This window comes from Hordeum vulgare, chromosome 3H (assembly GCF_904849725.1).
Source record: "Hordeum vulgare subsp. vulgare chromosome 3H, MorexV3_pseudomolecules_assembly, whole genome shotgun sequence".
Lineage (NCBI taxonomy): Eukaryota > Viridiplantae > Streptophyta > Magnoliopsida > Poales > Poaceae > Hordeum > Hordeum vulgare.
Genome location: NC_058520.1, coordinates 228006541 through 228033166, shown reverse-complemented (window position 1 = coordinate 228033166; position 26626 = coordinate 228006541). Strand labels below are relative to the sequence as shown.

General features: G+C 44.1%; 1 long non-coding RNA gene across 1 annotated transcript; it reads right to left on the bottom strand.

The window, feature by feature from the left end:
* Positions 1–15969: 15969 nt before the first annotated feature.
* Positions 15970–19510, bottom strand: LOC123443569. The gene is made up of 4 exons (XR_006630723.1): positions 19008–19510; positions 18716–18792; positions 16762–16843; positions 15970–16408 (listed from the first exon to the last, which is right to left on the bottom strand). It is a non-coding gene; the product is annotated as an uncharacterized LOC123443569 (long non-coding RNA).
* Between the last annotated feature and the right edge of the window lie 7116 nt (positions 19511–26626).

Genomic DNA, 26626 nt, shown 5'->3' with positions numbered 1-26626 from the left:
AGGGTTTCGGTTATTCCCCTGACCCGGAAGTGTCTTCAAGCGCCAAGCTGACCTTGTTGTTAGAAAGCGTGATTGACGCTTTGAGGCAGATTTGGGCCAGTGAGGCGGCGCGCATGGCGAATGAGTCCTGAAGGCTGTGCCGGGGCGCCCTCCTCAAGGTCCTAACCAAGTTGGCGTAGAAGAACCCCGGCATTTCCCTCTCCTTGGGGCATCTGCCAAAAGATGCAAAGCTCAAGGAACTCGAGAATCTGGTCATGCCTATTGTTGATAAGGTGGACCAGGTCAAGAGGTTGTAGGGCCCACGCTAGGATTAGTTCTTCTGCTGCTGCGATCCTCAATCAAGAGCTATTGTATCTTGTTTAATACTGTTAGTATTGTAAGATACATCTTTAATGAGTGCTACTCTCCTCCCTTATTACTATTTTTGCATGGTTCGTTCTTGTGTTCCGCTGAGGTCTCGTTAGCTTAATTGGCTTTGCCGCAACCGCTCCGAGGGGTGGCTTTTGCCGGAGTTGTCACTGCCGGCAACGTCCCTTGCTTTCCTCTGGATTTAACCATAGGTTGTCGAGCACGCTCCCTAAGCAAAAGGGGCACGCAAGGTGGGCCGCTTAAGGTATCGGGCACGCTTCGAGAGAACGTTTAGGAGGCTTGCAGCGGAGTTCCCTCGCGCACAAGTTTTCCATACAAAAATGTGTTGATGACATGTAATGTGGAGGGTCGTGTCTGCCCGAAGACTTACTTGAAGTTTTTGCAACTTATCTTTAGGCCACGGTTCTTCTTTTGCCTTGGTTAGACCATCCTTTTTCTTTTTGTTGCTGTGAGCGTCTCCACTATCTTCCCCTCCGAGAAAATTTGTTCGAGGGGTTGCATCTATCTTTTAAGAAAAAAAATAGGAGAAAATATGTGTCGGGACCTCGGCAGTCCATTAGGTCAGGTGTTTCACAAAATTCCACATTATGCATGCATATGATCTAACATGAAAATCTAAACGATGCTGCAGCATGCTAAGTTTCATTCAACAGCGCACAGGGTCTTCGTCTGGCTTTGTACAAAGGATCACATGCAACTTCGGCAAGATTTGTACAAAAATGTTCACCGGGAGGCCCGGCAACCTGACCCTACGAGTAGAACTTCCGAAGATGTTCAATGTTCCAGGAGTTGCTCACCGGTGTGCCATCTTTGGTCTCGAGGCAGACAGCTCCGGGCCTGGTGACTCGTACTACCCGATATGTGCCTTCCCACTTCGGCATCAACTTGTTTGAATTCTTGGCTGACTGAACATGCCGAAGAACAAGGTCGCCTTCCTCAAGACTTCTAGATCGGACCTTCCATCCATGATAGCAACACAAGGCTTGCTTATAGCGAGTAGCTCGTACAGCCGCCTGAATCCAGGTTTCCTCGCGGAGCACTACGTCGTCTTGGCGCAATTACTCTTGCTCAAGCTCATCATAAGCGAGCACTCGGGGTGACCCAAAGATGAGTTCTAAGGGAAGAACTGCCTGCACCCCGTATATCAGGGAGAAGGGAGACTAGCCGGTGGCTCGATTTAGCATCGTTCTAATCGACCAAAGAACCGCCGACAGTTCATCAATCTAGTGCTTTCCGTGCCTCGTCAGCTTGTCAAAAGTTCTTGTCTTGAGCCCCCGGAGTACCTAAGCATTTGCTCTTTTAGCTTGGCCATTTCTCCTTGGATGGGCAACAGAAGCGAAGCATATTTGGTTGCCGAGGTCTTGGGCGTAGTTCACGAAGGCATGGCTCATGAACTGGGTGCCATTATTCGTGATGATCCTGTTTGGGACTCCGAAACGACAAACAATTCCTTTGAAAAACTTGACGGCTGATTGAGCGGTCACCTTTATCACCAGCTCCACCTCTGGCAACTTTGTGAACTTGTCGATTGCGACATACAAGTACTCAAAGCCCCCGACAGCGCGGGGAAAGGGGCAAAGAACATCGAGCCCCTAGACTGAGAATGGCCAGGAGAGAGGGATCATATGGAGAGCTTGGGTTGGTTGATGAACCTTCCTTGAATGAAATTGGCACGCTTCACAATTGGTGACTAGTGCAGTTGCATCTTGGAGGGCCGTGGTTCAGAAGAAGCATTGCCGGAATGCCTTGCCGACAAGGGGTCTCGACCCTACGTGGGAGCCACATATCCCCCCAAGTATCTTGGCCAATAGCTCCATCCCTTCCTCTTGGTTAATGCACTTTAGTTTCACACCGTTAAGTCATTTTCTGTATAGGGCATCATCCACGAATTGGTACATGGTGGACTGAAGGGCTATTCATTCCGCTTCTTCCTGTCCTTCAGGCAGGTCCCCAGTCTAGAGGTACTGGACTATGTGCTGCACCCATGCCAGAGCCTGAGGTTCAACGACAAGGACTAAAGGCATCTCTTCTATCGGGATGGTGTCCTCCCTTGCAGGCTCTGTATCTCCCCCGGCTGCTTCCTTTCCGGCAAGGTCCTTGCCGGGATCCCTTGGCAGATCTGCCGGAAAGTACTTGCCAGAGTTTAGCCTTCTCCTCTTTTCCGGCTTGGTGGATGGTGATACGGAAGGTTGAGTTAGTCATAGCACGAAAGTTCCTGGTTCCACAGGTAGCTTAAGAGCTGTGTGCTTCCACAGGTAGCACGAAAGTCCAACTTCCTCACTTCCTTGACGTAGGCTTCCATCAACGGACTGTGGTAGTTCTTGTTGACCTGCTAGTTGAGATTCTCCCGTGACAATGAGCTTCCTTATCCCTAGATCTGTCGCGATCCTGAGGCCCGCAAGCAGCCCTTCGTACTCAGCGGTGTTGTTGTTGGACTTCTCCTGGGGAAAGTACATCTCGATTACGTAGTTGAGGTGTTCTCCAGTAGGTGCAACCAGTAGGACGCTGGCTTTAGCTCCTTCCAGTGAGAATGCTCCATCAAAGTACATGATCCATTCTTGGTTAGATTCCTTGCCCGGGAGGGTCGATTCTGGTACTTCCTAGTCTGGCGTCGGGGTCCATTCGACAATGTACTCGGCCAAATCCCTGCTTTGGATGGTTGATGTGCTTTCGAATTTGAGGCCAAAATTGGACAACTCCAAAGCCCACTCCACGATCCTGCCAGTTGCATCGGGGTTCGGCAAAACCCTTTGCACCAGAAAATGAGTGACGGCGGTGATCTCCTGTGCTTGGAAGTAGTGGCTCAGCTTCCTTGAGGCAATGAGAAGGCCAAAAAGCAGTTTTTGCACCCCGGAGTATCTCGATCTGGCCCCCCTATAGGAGGGAACTGATGATATAGACTGGGCGTTGTACCATCTTCTTGTTCTGCACTAGCTCGCCCGTTGGCGGGGGTTCCTCTAGATTACCCCTGGATTCTGCCGGGGCTCCTTGATTGCCGGTGTGTGCTTCCTCATCTGGTGGCGTCGCCTTCGCTGGAGGACCTTCATCGTCTTCCCTCTGTGCCACCAGGGTGCCGCTAACCACCTGGTTGGTTGCCTCTAAGTACAGGAGCAGCAGTTCTTGTGGTTTGGGTGCTACCAGGATTGGCGCAGAGGAGAGGTATCGCTTCAGGTCTTGTAGTGTGGTTTTCGCCTCGGCGGTCCACTCCATCGGTCCCGCCTTCTTCAAGATTTTGAAGAGGGGTAGGGCGCGCTCGGCGGACTTGGAGATGAACCTTCTCAGGGCGGTTACACAGCCGGCAAGGCTTCGCACATCCTTGACGCGCTTTGGTTCATCGATCTGTTCAATGGCCTTGATCTTGTCGGGGTTAGCTTCGATCCCGCGTTGAGACACGAAGAACCCGAGAAGCTTGCTGGACGGGACATCGAAGACGCACTTTTCAGGGTTGAGCTAGAGGTTGATCTTGCATAGTTTGGCAAATGTCTCTTTGAGATCTTGCACGAGTGTTGACCTCTCTTTGGTTTTGACCACTATATCATCCATGTAGGCTTCCAGGTTCCTGTGGAGTTGGGTCTCAAAACCAATCTGGATCACTCTTGCAAATGTGGAGCCAGCATTCTTAAGCCCGAAAGGCATGCATACAAAGCAGTATGTGCCATAGGGGGTGATGAAAGAGGTTTTCTCTTCATCTTCCTTGGCCATGTTAATCTGGTGATATCCTGAATAGGCATCCAGGAAGGACAACAGGTCACAACCAGTTGTGGAGTCGACAATCTGGTCGATGCGCGGTAAGGGAAAATGGTATTTTGGGTAAGCTTTATTGACATCGGTTAAATCGATACAAAGCCACCACTTCCCGTTTGCCTTGCGCACTACAACCAGATTGGCCACTTCCTGCTGCTTCTAACTTCTTGATTTATTCGGCGATGAACTCTAGCCACTCCAAGGCTTGCTTCCTCACTTTTTTGCTTGACCGGTCATGCGTGGGGGCAGACAGCAAGGTGGTGCTCAATCACCTTCCTGGGAACACCGTTGATATCTGATGGTTGCCATGCAAAAACATCAAGATTCGCCCGTAGGAAGGCGATGAGCGCTCTTTCCTATTTGCTGTCAAGGGCGGAACTTATGGTGAAAGTTCCACCTGTGTCGTCCTCCCGGCTAGGTACCTTCTTGGTCTCTGGTGGGTGGCCTTGGACTTCTTGTTCTAGGTAGTAGAGCTTTCCGGCGCGTCTTCAGCGACAGCAAGGTACTCCGGAGAAACGTGGTTGCCGGGATTAGTGTGGGAACCCATTTGTTGGGATTCTTCTCTCCGGGGGATAGCGCCTTGGCGGCAGGCGCCGCCACTGCCTCCCGGTAGAGGTGGGTTGTGCACACGAGCACGTCCTTCTTGTCTGCGTTGAGGACGATAACACGGGCCAGCCGAGGCATCTTCAGGGTGTTGTAGGCGTAGTGGGAGGCCGCCATGAACTTAGCTAGTGTAGGGCACCCGAGGATCCCATTGTAGGTGAACGGGTTGTCAACAACATCGAAGATGATCTTCTCTGTCCGGTAGTTCTCGTAGCTGCTGAAAGTCACCGGCAGCGTGATCTTTCCCTTCTGTTGAATCTTCCCCGGGTTCATCACTTGGAACGCTCCCATTTACTCAAGATCTTCGTCGGGCATCTATAACCTCCGGATCACGTCGGGGGAGATGAGGTTTAGACCTGACCCACCATCTACCAGCAACTTCATCACCTCGAGGTTGCGGATCATCGGGGCGACCAACAACGGCAGACATCCGTCTGCCGTAACGCGGTCTGGGTGACCCTCTGAATCGAAGATGATCGGTGTGTGTGACCACTTCAAGGGCATATGAGTGTCGATGGAGGGCTCTGCCGCGCTCACCTCACACGCCCACTTCTTCAGTTGGCGGTGGGAAGAGTGAAGCGATGCCCCTCCATTGTGGCACATCATGTACGTGGCCTTCTGTAACTCGTGGTCACTAGAGTCGTCGTATGGGCAGTCTTCATCCTCATCTCCTTCCTTCCTTTCCCGCGCTAGCGCGGGCTTCGCCTTCTTGTTCTTGAACTTGCCGGGGGGACCCCCTTAGCCGCCCTTCTTCCTGCCTAATCCTTTGCCACCATCTCGGACATTTTCTTTGTCGCGTCTCTGGTACTACGCCCTCTGCTTCTCGGCAAGTTGTTCTACTTGCCTGCAGTTTTGGAGGTCGTGACCCTTGGTGCGGTGGATCTTGCAGTACTGGGCGTCGGAACCCTCTCGCTTGTCGGCGGTCGCCAAGGCCTGGCACGAGCCGCATCCATCAGCATCTTTGCCAGAATACTCCGCCTTCGCCTTCTTGGAGGCGTCGCCACTGTCGAATGCTTCGACGACGAACACGTCTTTCCCCTTCCGTTTCTTGTTGCGCCGCTTCCCCATCTTCGTGGGGGTGTCAGTGTGTTCATCTTCAGAGTCGTCCTTTGCACTAGCGTCCTCGCCGGGAATCCTTACCCCCTCTTGCGCTCGAGCACACTTGTCCGCCAGGGCGTAAAGCTCGGCGACATCGCGGACTTTGTTCATCGCAAGCTCCTCGCGCATCTTCTGGTTCCGCACGTTCTGATGGAATGCACTCATGACTGCGGCTGGGTGAACATCCGAGATGTTGTGTTGTATGCGGTTCAATCTCTCGATGTACTTGCGCAAAGTCTCACCCTCCTTCTGGGGGATGATGTGCAAGTCACCCTCCTGTCCAGGGGCCCGATGGCCGCCCGTGAAGGCGCTAATGAAGTCCTGGCACAACTCCTTCCAAGAGGAAATGGAGTTCTTTGGTAAGTGCATCAACCATGACCTGACATTGGGCTTGAGCACCAACGGGAAGTAGTTAGCAAATATCTTGTCATCCTGACCACCGGCAGCATGCACCGCGATGGTGTATATGCTTAGGAACTCGGACAGGTGAGTCTTGCCATCGTACTTCTCCGGGATTTCTGGCTTGAAGGTACGGGAGATGGGCCACTGGACCTGCCGCAACTCGCGGGTCAATGTCGGGCAGCCCACCTCGTAAGGTAGGTCGCGAGGATATCCCGACGCAACAGTGTCTATAGCGGCCCCCGCCTGTCTGTCTGACTTACGACGCGTCTCTCGCCGCCGCTCGATGAGAGTGCGCATCTTCCTTGCAACGCTCGTGAAGGACATCACGTTCATTGCGGCGGGTCCGCGGGTCGGAAGACCCAGTCGAATCATCAGAGACGACAATCCTTTGCCACCGCCGTGGAGGAGAGTGCACCGTGGCGGTGGCAGCTCCAGTGTTCTCGGTACGGTCGTGGGTGCGTTTGTTGGAGGCCCGTTTCGACGTCCCCACCTGTTGGGGCCCGTCCCCATTGGCGAGGGCGACGAGACTCCGGATCGTAGCCCTCCACTCCTCGAGCCTGTCTGCCATTAGTGAGAACCCCGCCTGTTGGGCCCGCTTCAGGCTTTCCGCCGCCGTGGGTGGCGGCGATATGTGCGAAGACCGCGAGGGGTGCTTATTTCTAACCGCGTTAAAAGAAGCACCCCCTTGGTATCTTGGTGGCGCGCCTCCCTGGCTGGTCGCAGAGCGAGCGTGTCGGCCCTGTGAATCTTGGGAGCGAGGACCTAGAGTCCTTCGTGGGAGCGGCGACCTGCCACGGCTCGGGCGTGCTCTGTCGTGTGCGCCCTGGGAAGGTCGTGGTGGGTCTGTCCGCGTCGTCATCATCAAGGATGTCCTTACATCCTTCGGGGTAGCGGCCAACCCGTGGGCTCCGCAGCTGCGTCTTTGGATGTTCCGGCACGCGGATGGTCACCGTGGTCAAGGATGATACCACTCGCCCGGGTCTGCTCTCCAAAGGGTTGTGGAGGTTCGGCACCTCCGCCTCCTTGTCCTGCGCCCGCACCCTTGCCTGCCCTCACCGGGGCAGGGGCGTTGGGTGCGGGTGTGTCTTTCGCCAGAGCATCCATCCTCTTGGGTGCCATGGTGGTGAACAGGAACTAGTGTCATGACGTCTAGGTCGGATCAATGCGACCTCCTTCCCTCTACCTGGCGTGCCAAAGATGTCGGGGAAAACCAACACCTATGGGAAACTCGATCATTCCCTTGATCGTTTGGCAGGGAAAGAGAGGTATGGCGTCGAGAGCGGAACTAGTGATCAACACGGGCAAGGTCCTTTTTACCCAGGAGTGGGCCACTTGTCGCGTAAAACCCTGCTGCTGCTTAGTTTGTATTGTGTTCTTGTTGTAGGGTGGTTTTGGTACAGTAAGTTAGTACGTGATTAGGGAGTCTCTGATCCCCAAAAAGTCCCACCCCCAAGAATGAGCTTTGGGCCTCCTTTTATAGGCAAAGGGGAACCAACAGTGTGCTCACGGGATGTACAGTGAACAGTGTTCACCGCTCTACTTCTTCGGTGGTGTCAGGGGCAGTAAATGCCTTGTCTGACCCCTAACCTACCGCAAGATGGTTGCGACACATACCAGGTGAATCGACACCTGGGCCTTGCGCTCGCACACGAGGGATGTGCTGGAGCGGTCGGATTATGGTAGAAATTGGTGGGGAACCCTGGCGAGTGAACAGGGGCTTGCTGGCGTGGAGCCTCCATCGGGTGACTTGGTCACCTCCCTAGCAAGGAAGGCTTTTTCGATGCATTGAACACTTTCCCGACAAGGAGGGCTTGCCGGAGCCTCGCTGGTCTGTGCAAGCCTTCCCGGCAAGGTGAGCTTGTCGGGGTCTTTTCTATTCTTCGGGTAGTCTTCCCGGCGAAGCGGGCTTGCCGGTGCCTTGGGAATCTTCCCGACAAGGATGGCTTGTCGGGGCCTTGTGTTTGGACTCCGTGTATCCCACGCCCCACTTAGTGAGGGAAGGGTGTGACCTTGGTGTGTCTTGGATTGCCTTCCTGCTGCTCTTCCTGGCACACTGCTGTGGTGGCATCGCCGTTGCCCGTGCAGAAGTCTGGGGCACAAGGGACCCCATTCTCCAGTGCACCTATATTACTAAGTGGGTAGAAGTTGTGTTAACTAGTAGTGTTGATCACAACAATTCTATTCAAATGCTTCAAGATGTTATTTTTCCCGAGGTTTGTAGTCCCTATATATTTAATGACTAATAGTGGTTTACATTTTATTCATGGTGGTTTCCATAAAATTCTAGATATATATAATGTTAACCGTAGAATTGCATCAACTTATCACCCTCGGTCCAGCGGTCAAGTTGAATTGCATAACCGGGAAATAATATTGAGCTTGCAAAAGACTGTTAATAGATCTAGAAAGAATTGGTCTAAGAAACTTCATGATGCTTTATGGCCTTATAGAATTTCTTATATAAATCCTATGGGAATATCTCCGTATAAAAGGTCTACGGAAAAGCATGTCATTTACCTCTTGAGTTTGAAAAAAAAGCTTATTGGGAAATTAGAAAACTTAACAATGAATTCAAACACCCACGTGAAAATAGGTTATTTGATATAAGCTCCTTAGATGAATGGAGAAGGCAACCCTATGAAAATACCAAGTTGTTTAAATAAAAGGTTAAAAGATGGAATGACAAGAGAATCCAAAAATGGGAATTCAATGTAGGAGACCTAGTTTTTTATACAATTCTCATTTCTGATTCTTTGCATGTAAGGTTATCTCAAAATGGGAAGGACCTTATATCGTCGAAAAGGTTTACGCTCAAGTGCTATCAACTCAATGATACGTCTCTAACGTATCTATAAATTTTCATTGTTCCATGCTATAATATTATCATTCTAGGATGATTTTTGGGTGTTTATATATGAGTGAATATTATGTTTGAGCACTAACCTTTTGACCCAGTGCCTAGTGCGAGTTAGTGTTTTATGCAGGTTTTGGATTTTTAGGTTTATAGTAGCAAACAAATTCCAATTTCCCTAAAACATTTTTATTATTTTTTTGGGACCAAAATAAGAATTGGAAACATCGGGAAGAAACCATACGACACACGAGGGAGGCATCACACAACAGGGTGTGCCTAGGGGGAGGCCGTGCTCTGATGTGTACTAGCCTCCATCTGCGTCTCCTCGCCTACCTATTCATCGTATAAATTCTAAATTACCCCATAAACCCCAGGGAGACACCCAAAACAATTTTTCCGATACCGCAAGTCTCTATTCCATCGTGAGGCCACCGGGAGCCCTTTTTCGGTGCCCTACTAGAGGGGGGATCGATCACAGAGGACCTCTACACCAACCTTGCTTCTCCCATCGTGATGTGTGAGTAGTTTATGATAGACCTACGAGTCTGTAGCTAGTACCTAGATGGCTATCACTCTCTCACTCTCTCTCTCTCTTGATCTTCAATACAATGATCATGACATATTACCTTTGATCTATGCTATGTAATCCTATTATGTAGCGCGTTTACTGGGATACGATGAATTGTGGTTTATGTTCAGATTATTCATGATAAAGATTTGCGTCTTCTCTGAATTCTATTTATGATTCTTATTTGCATGATTATCATAGCTTCGTAAATCTCTTCGATCTATTGAAATAGTTTGGCCAACTAGATTAATATTTCTTCAGTGAGAGGGGTGCATTGTAGTGGGTTCAGTGTGACGGATTTCTATATCCCAGTGTCAGAATGTGACAAGATACGTCTTTGTATTTTTTTCCACTAAGAATAACACGATGTGGTTAATTCATACTGATTGAGTTCTCTTTGTCTACATCATGTCATCATTCTCCAGGCTTTACTCTGTTTCTCATGAACTTAATACATAGAGAGGCAAGCATAAAAGCGCTCTTAAAGTGGATTTATAGTAGTAGGTGCAGGTAGGAGTCGGCCTATTTTCTTATGGATGTGATACTTGTATACATATGATCATTGTCCTGAATATCACATAACTATGCACTTTTCTATCGATTGCCCAATAGTAATTTTTTACCCAAAGTATGCCTACTACATGAGAGATGCCATTAGGGAAACTATGGCCCCTGGGTCTATTCACTGATAAGTTTAGGAATGCTATAATTCCTTGCTGCCATTATTTACTTTTCAGTTTGCAACTTCTATCTACACACTTCACTTACTTGCAAATAATGAGACAAGGGGATTGACAACCCTCTTGCCCGCGTTAGGTGCAATAGTTTGTTTCTTTTGTGTGAATTTGCTGAAGATGGGTGTTGGTTGTTACTCTTATAGTTTCAATAAAACTTGGTTCTCTATTATGGGAAATACTTACCTATATTGTGTTGCATCATCCGTTCCTCTTCACAGAAAACCCAACACAAATCACAAACATGAGGAAGGATTTCTAGTGTTGTTGCCAGGGAGTATCATCACCCTACTATCAAGTAACTTCACACAAAGTATCATTCAGTTTTATTATTTTTATTTCTTTTTATATTTAGCTTCTCCATAAATATAAAAATAAAATTATATTTGCTTGTCACTTGTTTACTTCTTTGCTCGCTAGTTTACTTGTCCTTCTTGTTACTTTGCTTTCTCGTTCGCCATGTCTCAAGATACTACTAATTTGTGTGACCTATAAAATACTAAGAATAATTATTGTATTAGTACACCTATACCACCCACCACTAGTCCGGAGTCTTATGACATAAATGTTGCATTGCTGAATCTTGTGATGAAAGATCAATTTTAGGCAAGTCCTTATGAGGATCCTGCTACTCATCTAAATACCTTTGTGGAACTTTGTTATATGAAAAATAAAAAGGATATGGATAATGATATTGTGAAATTAGCTATTTCCTTTTTCTTTATGAGATAAAGTTAAATATTGGGTCTCATCTTTACCACGTAATAGTATTGGAATATGGGATAAGTGTAAAGATACTTTTATTACCAAGTAGTTTCCTCTTGCTAAGATCCTCTCCCTTAGAAATCAAATTATAAATTTTAAGCAACGTGACCAAGAAAATGTTGGGAGAGGATGAAAATAATGATTAGAAATTTCCCTACTCATGGTTTAAACTTATGGATGATTATTGGATCTTCCTATGCTGGGCTAAACTTTGTTTCTAGAAATCTTCTAGCCTCTATTGGAGGTGGTACCGTCATGGACGTGACCTCAGGAGAGGCCACCAAACTTCTAGACAACACCATCACAAACTTATCTGAATGGCATACTGAAAGAACTCCAAGTGTTAAGAAGGTAAACTCCGCCTAGGAAATCGCTGCTTTGAGTGAAAAAGTTGATGCGCTTATGAATTTGGTTGTTAATAAGAATTCTCGTGTTGATCCTAATGACATGCCCTTGTATACTTCTATTTAGTAAAATGATAATGCGAGTGATGTGAATTTTATCTTGAGAAGTAATTTCAATAATAATGCATATATATAGGGTAATTTGAATGCTAGACCATATCCCGAGATCACCTCTAATGGTTATGTCAACTCTTATGGCAATTTTTATGGAAATCCTTTTACCAATAATAATAAGTTATCCTCTCATATTTAAAACACCATTAAAGAATTCATTAATTCTTAAAAAGTTTTCAATACTATGGTAGAGGATAAGTTGCATAAGATATATGATTGGGCTAGGAACATGGATATGATTGCTCTTCATGTAGAAACTCTTAAAGGTAAAAAATTCCACCAAAGCATTAACTTAATAAGACTATTAAATTTAACCCAATATATATCAATGAATGTAAGGATAGGACCTCTAAGTTGAAGGCTAAGCGGGAATTTCTAGAAAAAGCTATTCCACCCAGTTTTTACCGGAATCATGATGACGTCCTTAACATGATTGGTACTTCTCCTATTGAATCTTTGTTTACTAATCTCAACATGAACGATAAAGGGACTAAAGATGAGTCAACTTTAGCTAGAGAGCATCCCAATTGCTTGGAGGGTGATGACTTACAACTGAAAAGGTGGGATTGGAAACGTCAAAACTTTAACTATTGATGTGCCCACTATCTTGGATCACAAAGACTTTAATTATGATAATTGTTCTTTAGTATAATGTATTTCCTCACTGCAATCCATCATTATCTCAACCAATGCTTATGAAAAAAATAAAGCTTTTACCCAACATATAGTGAAAGCTATGCTAAAACTCTATGATGAAAAACTTGAGTTATATTTTCCCATTCCTAGAAAGTTGCATGATAAATGGGAGCCTACTATTAAAAGTAAAATCAAAGAATATGAATGCAATGCCTTGTGTGACCTCGGTGCTAGTGTTTCATCTATACCTAAGTCTTTATGTGATGTACTTGGTCTCACTAATTTTCATGAATGTTCCCTTAATTTACATATTGCGGACTCTACTTTCAAGAACATATGGGACTAATAAATGATGTTCTCATAATTTCTAATAGAAATTATTTGCCTATAGATTTTATAGTTCCTGATATTGATTATAACAAATCTAGTCCAATATTACTTGGGAGACCTTTTCTACGAACTATAGGTGCATTAATTGACATGAAAGAGGGAAACATACGGTTCCAATTCCCATTAAGGAAACGAATGGAACACTACCCTATAAATAGAATCAAACCACCTTATTAATCTATCATGAGGGCTACTTATGGGTGGAGTGTCAAAGATGACAACACTTGAATCATATGCATTATGCCTGGCTAAGGGCATAAAACAATAGGGCTAGTTGGGAGGCAGCCCAATAGTTATCTTCATAATTTTTTCTTTTAAAATCTATTTGTGTGTGTTAACATGATTATTGACTCTATAATGATTGTGTTTTTGTGTTTAAATAAGTGTATGTGCCAAGTAAATCCTTTGGGATGATATGAATGATAGTAAAATTAATGTGGTGCAAAAATGGAAACTTTAGCGTCGAGTGGAGAATTTCTATGGTTTTACTAGAAGGTCTTTTTGATGTGAATGTCTTAATAGTATTTCTATACAAATTACTCAAGTCTTTCTAATGTTTCACAATTTTTTTATTTACATAAGTATGGTACTTAAATATATCATTACAAACTATTTTTTAGTCAAGTTCTATTTTGTCTTGCATAGTTTGCTTGTATTGATGATGCCATGGACTGTATCAAGGTGTCTAAGTCATGGAGAAGTTAGAATATAATACCTTATTAGATAATAAATATGAATCAATTTTTAACATACCTAAATTATTAGATATGTTTATTATACTAACATATCTCATGAAGTTTCTGTTGAGTTTTGTGTGGCGAAGTTTTCAAGTTTTGGGTGTTATCACGATGGATGAAGGAATAAGGAAGCGCAAGAGCCTAAGCTTGGGAATGCCAAGGGCACAAAATGGTAATATAATAAGGAAGACTCAAGCGTCTAAGCTTGGGGATGCCTCGGAAGGCATCCCCTCTTTCATCTCAATCCATCGGTATGTCACTTGGACCTACATTTTTATTCATCACATGATATGATGTCGAGGGAACGACAATCTATTGGGCTAGTAGGTCCCTTGTGGTTCAGGAATTGGTCACGCGTGCACAAATAGCATCACTGCCCACATACATTCTCGGGGGTTTTAGATAGGTTCGGGCCGCTCGGGAGCGTAAAACCCTACGTCCCGTGTTTGTGGATTATATGTGTCCAACTACAGGAGCGCGACAACTCGACAAGGATGCATGAGGGGTTCAACTATGCATGCAAATGGACAATGTCTCGACCCTTCTAAAGGTAGCCCTCGACCTCCTTTTGTAGGGAAATGGGTTACCACAATGGTTAAAATGGTCTTCTACATGGGCTAAACATTGGATTCTATATATTTCAAAACTACCAACAGGAGCGACAGTTGTAAATACCTATCCTAACGGATTAGAATAGGCACATTAAATTCACAATATGGTGTTAGGCTTGCGACGTCTCCCAGCAAGGATCACCTCTCCTTCTGTGTTGTTCGCACACCTACCTCTTATTCTCTTGCCACGCCGTGGGACATGTGTCATTAAAGTTGTTGCAAGTCCCTGACCTTGCCATAGGCCTCTGACAAGGCTCACAACTGCCTGCCCCCACGACACCTCGCTGATGTTGACAACCAGCCCCGTGAGGTGGAGCGCTCGAGAGGTGGGGGTGTCTTGCCGGGCGCGATGGCTGTCGGGTCTTCTCTCTTGACAAGGAGGCTTATCGGGGGCTTGGTCTTGAGGCTTGGTGTTGTGTTTTCTTATAGTAGGGTGCTGCCGGGGAGGGACATCGTTGTCTTTTGTGCACAAGTCAGGGTACTAAGTGACCCTTTCGTTAGTACACCAATAGTAGCCCCTGGGCATGGGCCACACTAAAGCCTGTGACACTGTTGGGATAGGCCCAAAATAAGTTCACAAATACATGGCCGATTTTTAGTATGGTTGTGCTGATGGCTTTTCACCGTTTTCCCATGATGCGCGTTCAATGCGGGTCCTGTGAGTGGTGAAGAAAAATGGTGCCGTAGGGCGTGTCTTGGGTAGCGTGGACGCGTCGAATGAGGAGAGGCAGCCTTAGAGCATTCCATCCTCATGAAAAATAAAGGGCAAGAGTTCGTAGGGGCGTTGCTCCTCCTGGTCCAACTTCCTCTGCCCTACCTCTCATCCATTACTACTTTATTTTATGCCGTGTGTAGCATGCAGGGCATGTCATTGGTACAGCTGGGCGGTTGATGTGGTGGCGCGCTTGGCCATGCGCAGTTACTTATCGGAGTAGTGAAGATCCACCCCTCGCCTCTTCCCTATAAAAGGGAGCTCGTGGGGAGCGTTGCTCATTCACCTCGTTCCTATCGGACCTCCAGCCACCATTACCACTATAGGAATCACAAACTTTGCCATCTGCCATGGAGGAGAGCAAAGGGGAGGACCGCAGGGCAAACATTATGGCAAAGAAAAATCCGGTAAAGAGGCTCTTTGCGGTAGGCCTTGGACCTCCGGATGGCAAAGAAACTTTGCCGTGGGGGGGCAGACGGCAAAGAACACGGATGGAAGATCCGTGGGGTAGGGTCGTCAAGTGGTAATGGCAGCCTTTGCCGTCTGCTGGGCCCACCATCCCTTTGCCGTCTCTCATGGCCCCCTTTGCCATCTATTGGAGGACGACACAGATGGCAAATAGTCTAGGCCTTCAGGGCCTTTGCTGTCTGCTGCCCCGCTTAGCCGTCGGTGGGTGGATGACAAAGAAACCAAAATGCCCCTGTTAATTTTATTTTTTATTACATCCAACAATTTTCATCGGAATATATGATATATATACACTACAAGAAATATGATCGATAATGACCCACCATTTTGGTCAAAGAATCATCATTTGTATCATGTTACGACCTTTTTTGACCAAATTCAGAGGGTCAACAGTTGGCCGTCAAGAACGAACAACCATGAACTTTTCAGTATTTTGGTCAAGTATTCTTTCACCAAAAAACTTAGGTCATAAAATCTTTAACCAATTTTTTTGGTCATTACATGTGTACCTGAACCACGTAGGAGCTAACATGGCATCAGCCATGTGGCTAAGCTGATGATGTGGCGGATCACCACTGACTGAAAAATAAGGTCACAATTTTACTAGCCCAATCCAAATCAGACACCTAAATGGGCCAGGCCCAAGAATTCAGATCAATATTTAATATTTCAGCCCATTACTATTTTTATCTAGGACTAGGCCTTATTTTTGCACAGTTTTCATACACTAGGCATCGTAGATAATTCCGACGAAAAAACATTATGTTAAATAGTCCCGGTCATTTAAGCAATAAGCATCATTGTAGAAACTTTACAAACATGCACCACATAAAATAGTTCGGCCTTCAACTCCACTACAAATCTAGTTACAATGAAGCTTCATCTAGTTACAACTCTAGCCCTAGAACCTAGTAACTATTACTAAAATGAGCACATAAGGAGAATGAAAGGTGCAATGAAGCTTTATCTCAGTCAAACATGTTACAATGACTAACAGTTAACTAGTCCTACATTACATTGTGAAATGAGCACAATATGTGTATGTGATTTGACTTATAACTATATCCATGTGAGTATACTAAGTGTGGGTGATACAATTGAAGCCCCAGCTTCCATATCTTCTTTATTTCTCTGGAGGAACGAAGGAACATGTGTAGAAGTCTCCATTATCTTCCCAGCCCATGACGATAAATTTCCATCTAAAATTCATGTGCACACATTCAAAATAAAAAGATACAATATAATGTAGGTATCAGTTTGAAAGTTACTGCATGAATGCAAACACCTTTTGGGTGACTCATCAGCACTCCAATCTATAGAGTATATTAGCTTGCACTAAATTAAGATTAACTGGCCTATATATGTAGTAAGGAATAAACTTATGATCCATTGTGGCCAACTAAATTTACATCAGCTCCATAGTAGTTTTAAGTTATCCTCTCTTTAGCAAATGGAACAATTAACAGGACATAATCTTAAAACTTATATGGATTTCACCATTTGAACTACATATATTATTTCTGTCTTGCAAGTAGAAGGGATTGATAGATACCTGTTGATAGAAGGTAGATCTCTGAGATGGAGTTAAGGCAAAAAAACTGTTGTCACGGGTCAGGAATTATGTTCAGTATCTCCTGAAAGCATCCCAACAGGGTTTATAAAATATATGTAAAAGTGATCCTCAATGTCTATTTCTCAAACAGCAAGTACTACAGGATCAAGATTTAATTAGACATGGATAAAACGCTACAGAAACAAGCATATGCTCTAATAAATTGCGAGCGAAAGCACATACAACAAGCATACATTATAAATAAGCAAAGGAAAACTATAAGATGGCCGAACACATGAAAATAATAAAGACAAGCATATGTTATAAATAAGCAAAGGAAAACAATACATGATGTCATATGGTGAATACGTGAGTCCACAGGGAAATGCTGTCAAAGATCATATGACATAGTAATAATAGTAACAACAAAATATTAAAACAAAGGAAAACATGGTCTTAATGGACCGCGCTTCGGCCTTGAAGGGAGTAACGATGTTTAGAGCAAGGGAAGCAAAAAATACACGGAATGTTGCTTCTGTACGGCAGGGTGCTAAAATCCTAGAAATAATAGTTTTATAGGATTTATTTTACATGCAAATAACCTGTTGTCTGCTCGTATTCTATTTTCTACATGCATCACATAATTCCACTCACCATATTGCCCCATGTTGCTTTCAGCAGGTAGACATTTGGCATCATATACACAAATATTATTAGCAAATGAGAAAGAAGGACGTTCCTGTAGTTTCTTAGGTATAAAATTTAACCTGTAAAGTAGAACATCTAATGAAACTCAAATAACTTATTACCCAGTTCGAGTCTGAATAAAATACAAATCGATGCAGAACTATTCCTATTGAAATATTTTTACTATTTTGAATGGTCAATAATAATATGGCGTCTCACTTCAAATTTTACTATGGTTTGGTATTCTATTTTTATATAATACAAATATTGTTGGAGATATGTACGGCCACGGTCGTCCGCGGCGTTTCTTGCTGAGCGGCCGTCGCGACCCTCCTTGCCGTAGAAATGTATGACCATGATAAACACATACAATTGTCCTACATGGTTAGCATGCGTCTTCATCACTTACATGAATTTTCAGAATCAATACGCCTTCGACCTCTATACTAATTGGCAACCATCTTGCTATGATCCAGATTTTTTCAATACAAATTCACAGTTTGCTAAACTACTTGGTCCATATGTAAACATGTCTAGCTTGATTTTAAATTACGCTCTGAACACAAAGTTAATTAAAATTGAAAGCAACTTCAGTGAACTCATGCCAACACAGGTACCTCTCACCTCTGCTGCCAGCAAGGTTTGTTCGAAATAAATTAGTGAAAATATATTATGGCAACCATTTTGCTTCTCCACATTGCTGATCAAATTGATTTTATCGAACAAATGGATAAGTTACATCTAACTAAATTATGCTTCCGTCGATTTTGCTATAAGCATGCCTCGGGTGCCGTTTCGGGTTAGAGATAACCTGTTGAACAAAGTGCCACGAGGGAGGGGCAAATAATGCAGAGCTTCCTACGGTTCTGAGGTTGTGAACATGACAATGTTCGGTATTATTTTACCTCAGACAATATTTGTCAACTTAGTGTCTATTTACTATTTTTTCTCTGGAGAGACATGGTTGTTTCTTCATTCTACTTCCATGTATTTTTGTTTTGTCCTAATAAATATAGAGAACACACTTCTACTGTATGGGTTCACCGAATACTTGAGTCTCATTTCTCAAACCAGTGATATTCTTCTTTTTCTCCTCTTGCCGATGTTTCATTCTTCATCTTTTGGAATTCAATTATATAGATGACCTACTATTTGCTTTGAGACACAAATATCAGACACATGCTAGACCTTCAACTTTGCTAGCATCCAACAATGGCAGAAAAGAAACCTGTTGTTACCTTCACTATGGAGGTTTCAGTAAGTATACCTTCAGTTGAGAGGTATCCACGTCATGAAGTGCTTCTTCGCCGGCTTGGGAATCCACTAGGTCGTGCTCTTGAAGTTCTGCATTGCACACAAAATTATCAGTAGCAGCAGCATAACTCAACCGTAATTCGGCACTTGATTGTATTAGATGTTAAAATGACAACCGAATTGTCATTGAGCAAGCCATAAAGCTACATTGACAAAGGGATTGAACCACAATGGGGAATTTATGCCAATTTTTTTAACCAGATCATTCATCCAAAAGAGAGAAGAGGTGGAGAGATTGCTCTTACCGGCGAGCTTGGGGTTGGCACCGGGAGCCAGCTCGACATAGGCCATCTTCCACCTCTCCCTGCTCGCCTCCGCCTTCAATCATCAATCGCAAACACAAGAACCACCAGCATCCATCATCAGGTGCCAAACAGATGAAAACCCTAGATGGAATCTCGCGGACGGTTGAGCGAATGGATATCACCTAGAGGAGGCGGGCATGGAGGCTCTTTTCTCGGGTGTCAGACATCCTGACGGCCTCCTCCAGGCGAGCGTCCCGACCGGCAGCAACAACCCCTGGAGTAGGTCATACACACCCAGCGACTCCGCGGAAGGGAACTTCAGCGGCGGCAAGTCAGCAGCCCTTGGAGTCGCGAAGTGGGGGCAGCCAGAGAAGCTGCAGGGGAGGGGTGGAGCATCGGAGGAAGAACTGCAAATGACTCATGGCACCAGAGGATAGAAGAAGAGTGGCGGCTAAGGTACAGGGAGAAGAGGGAGACATCCGTGGGATATGTGTGCTTCGGCTGGCAACCCTAGATAGTTTGGTGGGCTTCAGCCCATCATCAACGGGTGAGGTTGATCCAAATGTCATCTATTTAAAAAAGTTTGTCTCAAAAAAATCTATTTAGAAAACAAATATAAATCTTATGTTTCTAAAAAATATTCTGAAAATTAAATATATGCAAGTAAAATTAGTAGGGTATCAAGACTACCAAAATTGACGATTATGCCTATTCTTGGTGATACTCGGCAAAGGATAAAATGCAAGCACTGCTGGGCCACTCAAAAGAGAAGTGCATGCATGAATGGACGGTGAGGAAACCGCAGAAATAGGTTTGCCCATTGTTTTCTAAATACTAGCAAAGTTTGTGTACAATTAAAAGAGGACGGTGGTGAGCCCGCGGCACACTGTCTCATCGTGTCCCTCGACCCATAACCGCCCTCGCGCGCACCGGTAATGAGGTCAAGTGCACCGTTTTATTTGGATTCAATAATCCCAGTAAACATCATAAAATTTAATAAAAATATTGAACAATTTTCAGTACCGAAAAGATTTAAACTGTTTCAGTATTAAAAGAATGTCTATATGTATATGTCTTTCTCCCCACTATTTAAAAAGAACCTAAGGTTTTATCTTAAACTATGTTTTCTCCCACCACCCCTTCATCCAAACTCCCAACCTTCACCTATTTGTTTTCCCTTTTTTCATCCCCTTTTCATTTTCATAAAAAAAGTAACCAATAAACCAAATCAATATATGGTATAGCAACGAATTCACGGTCCATAAATGGAAATTTTCTTATAGTAAAACCTCGATGTGTATGACATCTCTGATAACCCAATAATGACAATAAATTCACATCCCAAAAGCAAATATATATGAAATCTTTCATATTTTGGCCCTCATGTGATATGTGGGCCTCATCGCCCAGTTAGGATACATTACTACACTTGCACTTTGCAGTCCGAACATAGGAAAAATTGACAAGTAGGCTCGACACATAGACAAAATTTTCGATGTGTCATCGGGTCACCTCGAGCCAGAGGACTATGACCTTGTAATTTGGTCATGACAAGTTGAGAATAAGATCATCAAGAATGCCAGTAAGCTCAGTGATCATTTTTGTAATAAGATTAATATTATGGAGTCTGGACCTTCGCAAACTCTCGATGACCTATTTTTGAAATTTGGTCATAGATCTATGACCAATTAAAACCCCGTCACTATTTTTTGTCAAAAATGAGTGTTTTTCTTGTAGTGATATATATACATTTCATAGAAATAATGTTGTTTCCATACTGATAACCATATTAAAATAAGTTTCACCCATACATACATATTATGCAAGTTTCATCCGTACCAAACCATATATTACAATAGTTTCTTCCATACACAAAAAGTTTCATATCCATATATTACAATAGTTTCATCCATACATATTATGCAAAAAAATACAAGTAACCCAAGAACTCCATCAATCCAAGCTTCCGTGAAGTGAATGTAATCTCCAAAATGGGAAATAAGAAAGTTAGAAGAAGAAGACTAGATGAAGAAGAGAATTAAGCTAAGTATAGGTCATTTCTGATTCAATATGCCATTTTGGAACTAATTTAGCTTACTACATCATTTAGGAGGAAACTAAGCTAAGTATATGTCATTTTGGAGCTACTTAGGTAAAAATAGATCATTTAGGAGCTAACTATGCTTATTAAGCCATTTTGGAACTAAATAAGCTAATTATAGGCCATTTCATAGCTAAGTTACATACAATAGGTCATTTTGTAGCTACAGAAGCTTATTATGTCGTTTAGGAGAGAACTTAGCTAAGTATAGGTCATTTTTTTATTAAATAGGCCATTTTGGAGCTAATTTAGCTTACTACGACATCTAGGAGGAAACTAAGCTAACTATATGTCATTTTAGAGAAACTTAGGTAAAAATAGGTCATTTAGGAGCTAACTATGCTTATTATGCTATTTTGGAGCTAACGGAGGTAATTATAGGCCATTTAATAGCTAAGGGCCAATTCTTTTGTTGGCTTTTTTGAGCTTCTAGAATAAGCTGCCCCCTACCCAGCTTATTTTAGAATCCCAACCAAAAATATACTTTTCGAAGCCTATTAGTCAAGTGTTAATTAGTAGACTTCTAAATAAAAAAATTGATAGAGCTTGTAGAATAAGTTAGGTAGGAGGTAGCTTATTCGAGGTTATTCTAGAAGCTAGCAAAAGAACTCGCCCGAAGTTAGGTAAAATAGGTGTTGGAGCATATATTGAGCATATATCTCCATATGTGGTTTTGGTACTTGATGACAATTCCTATGGACTAATGGTTGCCTTAAGTTACATTTATAGGATTTGTCCATAGGCACTTCTTGAAGTCCATCTGTTGGGTTCAAGGAGTTTATATGATGACCAAGATGGTATTCAAGGTATTATCCAAAGAATGGTCATAGAGACGCATGGTTGATCAAGATCTCAGACAAAGAGTAAATCAAGATGATCAACACACAAAGCCTACAAGATGTACCGAGAGGGATCAAGTGATCCCATGGTATGGATTTGTCCATAGGCACTTCTTGAAGTCCATCTGTTGGGTTCAAGGAGTTTATATGATGACCAAGATGGTATCCAAGGTATTATCCAAAGAATGGTCATAGAGAGACATGGTTGATCAAGATCTCATACAAAGAGTAAATCAAGATGATCAACACACAAAGCGTACAAGATGTACCGAGAGGGATCAAGTGATCCCATGGTATGGTAAGCATTGTCCATTACGTGTTTGTGTACTAACCCATGATCTTCGTGAGAGTTCTATGTGGGGGTTAGGTGTGTTTACATGGGCTTGCGTCAAAAGGAAGATCTCATACAACCCATGGAGTATGACGTCAAGTTGTGATCATCATCAATGGTTGATCAAGATCTCAGACAAAGAGTAAACCAAGATGATCAACACACAAAGCGTACAAGATGTACCGAGAGGGATCAAGTGATCCCATGGTATGGTAAGCATTGTCCATTACGTGTTTGTGTACTAACCCATGGTCTTCGTGAGAGTTCTATGTGGGGGTTAGGTGTGTTTCCATGAGCTTGCGTCAAAGGGAAGATCTCATACAACCCATGGAGTATGACGTCAAGTTGTGATCGTCATCAAGATTGCGACGTGCAAGTTCAAGTGGATCAGCACGAAGATAGCATGCTTGAAGCTTGCCGTCCACTATGGTGGCAATGGACTTGTGAAGATATGCTGAAGAGTGGCTCACCCATAGTGAGTATGGGGGAGCAATCAACTAGTGTTCATCAAGCCAACACAATCAAGAAAGGTGGTCCATCTTGAGGAAGCCAAGATCATCATCATCTAGCTCAAGAGGATGAGGTGCAAGGTATAGGTTTGCCCTTGATAGGTTTTCTGGTTAGGATAGATTGTTGTTCTATCAAGGGGGGCTCTCAAGTGAGTAGCTTGATCGTATCGTTCGTTGAGAGCTCAAACCATTTGCATCCTTGCATCATACTTCTTGGTTCTTAGTTGGTGTTTCTCTTTGTGAGTTTTAGATCTTATGGTCATCTTCATGACAAGCTCGAGTTCATCGAAAACGGAGTCCATATGCATCTACTATGATGTTTTCGATGTTGGAGTTTTTGCCGGTTCTTCATTCATAGAGATCTCACATCTCTATATCTTTGGCATATTCATAACCGCATGGTCTGTTTGGATAGCCCTTGTCGTCCTGAATCCAACAAGCTTGGGTTTGCTCGATTCGGAGCTCGTATGCGAAAGTTATGGCTGTTTCAGTGGCGAGCGGTAGTACCGCTGGACCTAGCGGTAGTACCGCTCGACCTAGCGGTAGTACCGCTAGAGTTGGCGGTAGTACCGCTGGCCCTAGCGGTAGTACCGCTGGCTCGCGGTAGTACCGCCCCTGGTCAGCGGTAGTACCGCTCCAGGAGCTTAGTACCGCCTGCCTAGCGGTTGTTCGTGGACGGACCTTTTTGCGAAGACTTTCTTGGCGGTGGTAGTGCCTTTGCACTACCAGGGGCCCAGCGGTAGTACCGCTGGAGTGCCAGCGGTAGTACCTCTGCAGCTAGCGGTAGTACCGCTAGCTGGCGGTAGTACCGCTGGAGTGCCAGCGGTAGTACCGCTGGAGTGCCAGCGGTAGTACCGCTGCAGCCAGCGGTAGTACCGCTGGAGCTCGGGCAGAGAGTGGGGGTAACGGTCTGATTCTTCCCCCCACTATATAAAGGGGGTCTTCTTCCCCCTTGCCTTAATTGATCTGTTGAGCTCTTGTTCTATCTCCATTGTTGACATTCTTAGAGCTTGATTACTCTCTATCCCTCCAATGATTCTTGCTTGTTCTTGAGGGAAAAGAGAGAGGAGATCTAGATCCACATCTCCACCAATCACTTTCTCCTCTATGTGAGGGGAACCCCTTGGATCTTGATCTTGGAGTTCTTTGTGAGCTCCTTGTTCTTCCTCTCATATTTCTCCATAGCTTTTGTTGTTGTGGAGGGATTTGAGTGTGAGGGACTTGACCACTTCGTGTGTTCTTGCCATTGCATTAGTTGCATCGGTTTGAGTTCTCCACGGTGATACGTGGAAGTGAGAAGTTGAGAAGCTTACTACCTTTGGTACTTAGTACCCTTGATATTGTTCTTCGTGGATGCTTTGGCGTCCTAGAAGCTTGGTGGTGTCTCGGAGCTCAATCATTGTGGTGTGAAGCTCCGCGAAGCGTCGGGGTCTCCAATAAGGTTGTGGAGATTGCCCCGAGCAATTTGTACGGGTACCGGTAACCGCCCCCAAGGGTTGCCACGTGTACGGGTTCGGTGACCGCCCCCAAGGGTTGCCATTTGTACGGGTTCGGTGACCGCCCTCAAGGGTCCCTTAGTGGAATCACGGCATCTTGCATTGTGCGAGGGCGTGAGGAGATTACGGTGGCCTTAGTGGCATCTTGGGGAGCATTGTGCCTCCACACCGCTCTAACGGAGATTAGCATCCGCAAGGGTGTGAACTTCGGGATACATCATCGTCTCCCCGTGCCTCGGTTATCTCTTACCCGAACCCTTTACTTATGCACTTTACTTTGTGATAGACATATTGTTTATTGTAATATATCTTGCTATCACTTAGTTGTTTATCTTGCTTAGCATAAGTTGTTGGTGCACATAGGTGAGCCTAGTTGTTTGTAGGTTTTGTGCTTGACATATTAAACGTTAGTTTTATTCCGCATTTGTTCAAGCCTAAACCTTAACTATTTTAAAGCGCCTATTCACCCCCCCCCCTCTAGGCGACATCCACGTCCTTTTCAATAGGTCATCTTGGAGCTAGGTTAGCTTATTATGTCATTTACGAGAGAACTTAGCTAAGTCTAGGGCTTTTTCGTTTAAATATGCCATTTTGGAGCTAATTTAGCTTACTACGTCATCTAGGAGGAAACTAAGCAAACTATATATCATTTTAGAGCTACTTAGGTAAAAATAGGTCATTTAGGAGCTAACTATGCTTATTTAGCCATTTTGGAGCTAACTAAGCTAATTATAGGCCATTTAATAGCTAAGTTAGGTACAATAGGTCATTTTGTAGCTAAGTGAACTTATTATGTCATTTAGGAGAGAACTTTACTAAGTATAGGTCATTTTTTATTAAATAGACCATTTTGGAGCTAATTTAGCTTACTACGTTATCTAGGAGGAAACTAAGCTAACTATATGTCATTTTAAAGCTACTTAGGTAAAAATAATTCACTTAGGAGCTAACTATGCTTATTACGCCATTTTGGAGCTGACTAAGCTAATTATAGGCCATTTAATAGCTAAGTTAGGTTAAATAGGTCATTTTGTAGCTATGTAAGCTTATTATGTCATTTAGGAGAGAACTAAGCTAAGTATAGGTCATTTTTTTATTAAATAGGCCATTTTGGAGCTAATTTATCTTACTACGTCATCTAGGAGGAAACTAAGCTAACTATGTGTCATTTTAGAGCTACTTAGGTAAAAATATGTCATTTAGGAGCTAACTATGCTTATTATGCCATTTTGGAGCTAACTAAGGTAGGCCATTTAATAGCTAAGTTAGGTAAAATAGGTCATTTTGGAGCTAGGTTAGCTTATTATGTCATTTAGGAGAGAACGTAGCTAAGTATAGGTCATTTTTTGTTTAAATAGGCCATTTTAGAGCTAATTAGCTTACTACGTCATCTAGGAGGAAACTAAGCTAGCCATATTCATTTCAGAGCTACTTAGGTAAAAATAGGTCATTTAGGAGCTAACTAAGCTAATTATGTCATTTAGGAGGAAACTAAGCTAAGTATAGGTCATTCTAGAGCTAACTTGGGTAATTATGTCATTTTGGAGCTAAGGTATGGTAAGTAAACATCATTACGTGGTTGTTAAGCAAAACACTAGAAAAAACATAGAATTCTCGTCAGCACGGCGGTTAAGCACGGTGGCTCTAGATTGTTTCACCTCGAGATGGCCGTCCTACAGAAGGCTCCACTGTAGAAGGGTCATGTGATGCGTTTCGGGAGATATTCTGCACCAAACATCGTTTGCAATGTGTTTTTAGCATGATGACACTCAAAAGATCACTGCATTGAAATAAACTCACCGACCCCTCCATGTTAATGATTGGCATCACCGGAGGGATGCGGCCAAACTTCTCGCACATAGACTGTACATTTGGTTTCGACATGTCAAACTTTTTAGTTATTAATGAAACGAACATTAAAATGCAAGATTTGACAAATATGAAGAAGAAACTTACACTAAGAGCTCGTACATGGCCCTGTTAGATGCATCATTCCATGCCCTCTCCGCCTCAAACAACACAACCGTCCTCTCCTCCATCTCCTTCATCTCCTTATCCTTCGCCACCAAAAGTGCTTGTGTTGCCTCTCTCTCTTTCAGAATAGCAGCCTGCAACACAACTCATTGTGAGAACTGTAATCATATCGGTTCACACACACAACGTAATGCGGAAAGATAGTTGAGTCCATTAAACTAACCTCGATGGCGAGCTCGACTCGCCGTGGACGAGGTGTTATCTCAGGACAGGAGCTTGTTTGGCGTGCTTTTATCTGTCGGAGTGTGCTAGGACAACGTATAAGGCCGTCTCCAATGGCGATCGAGCCATGGGGCCTCCCGCTGCCAG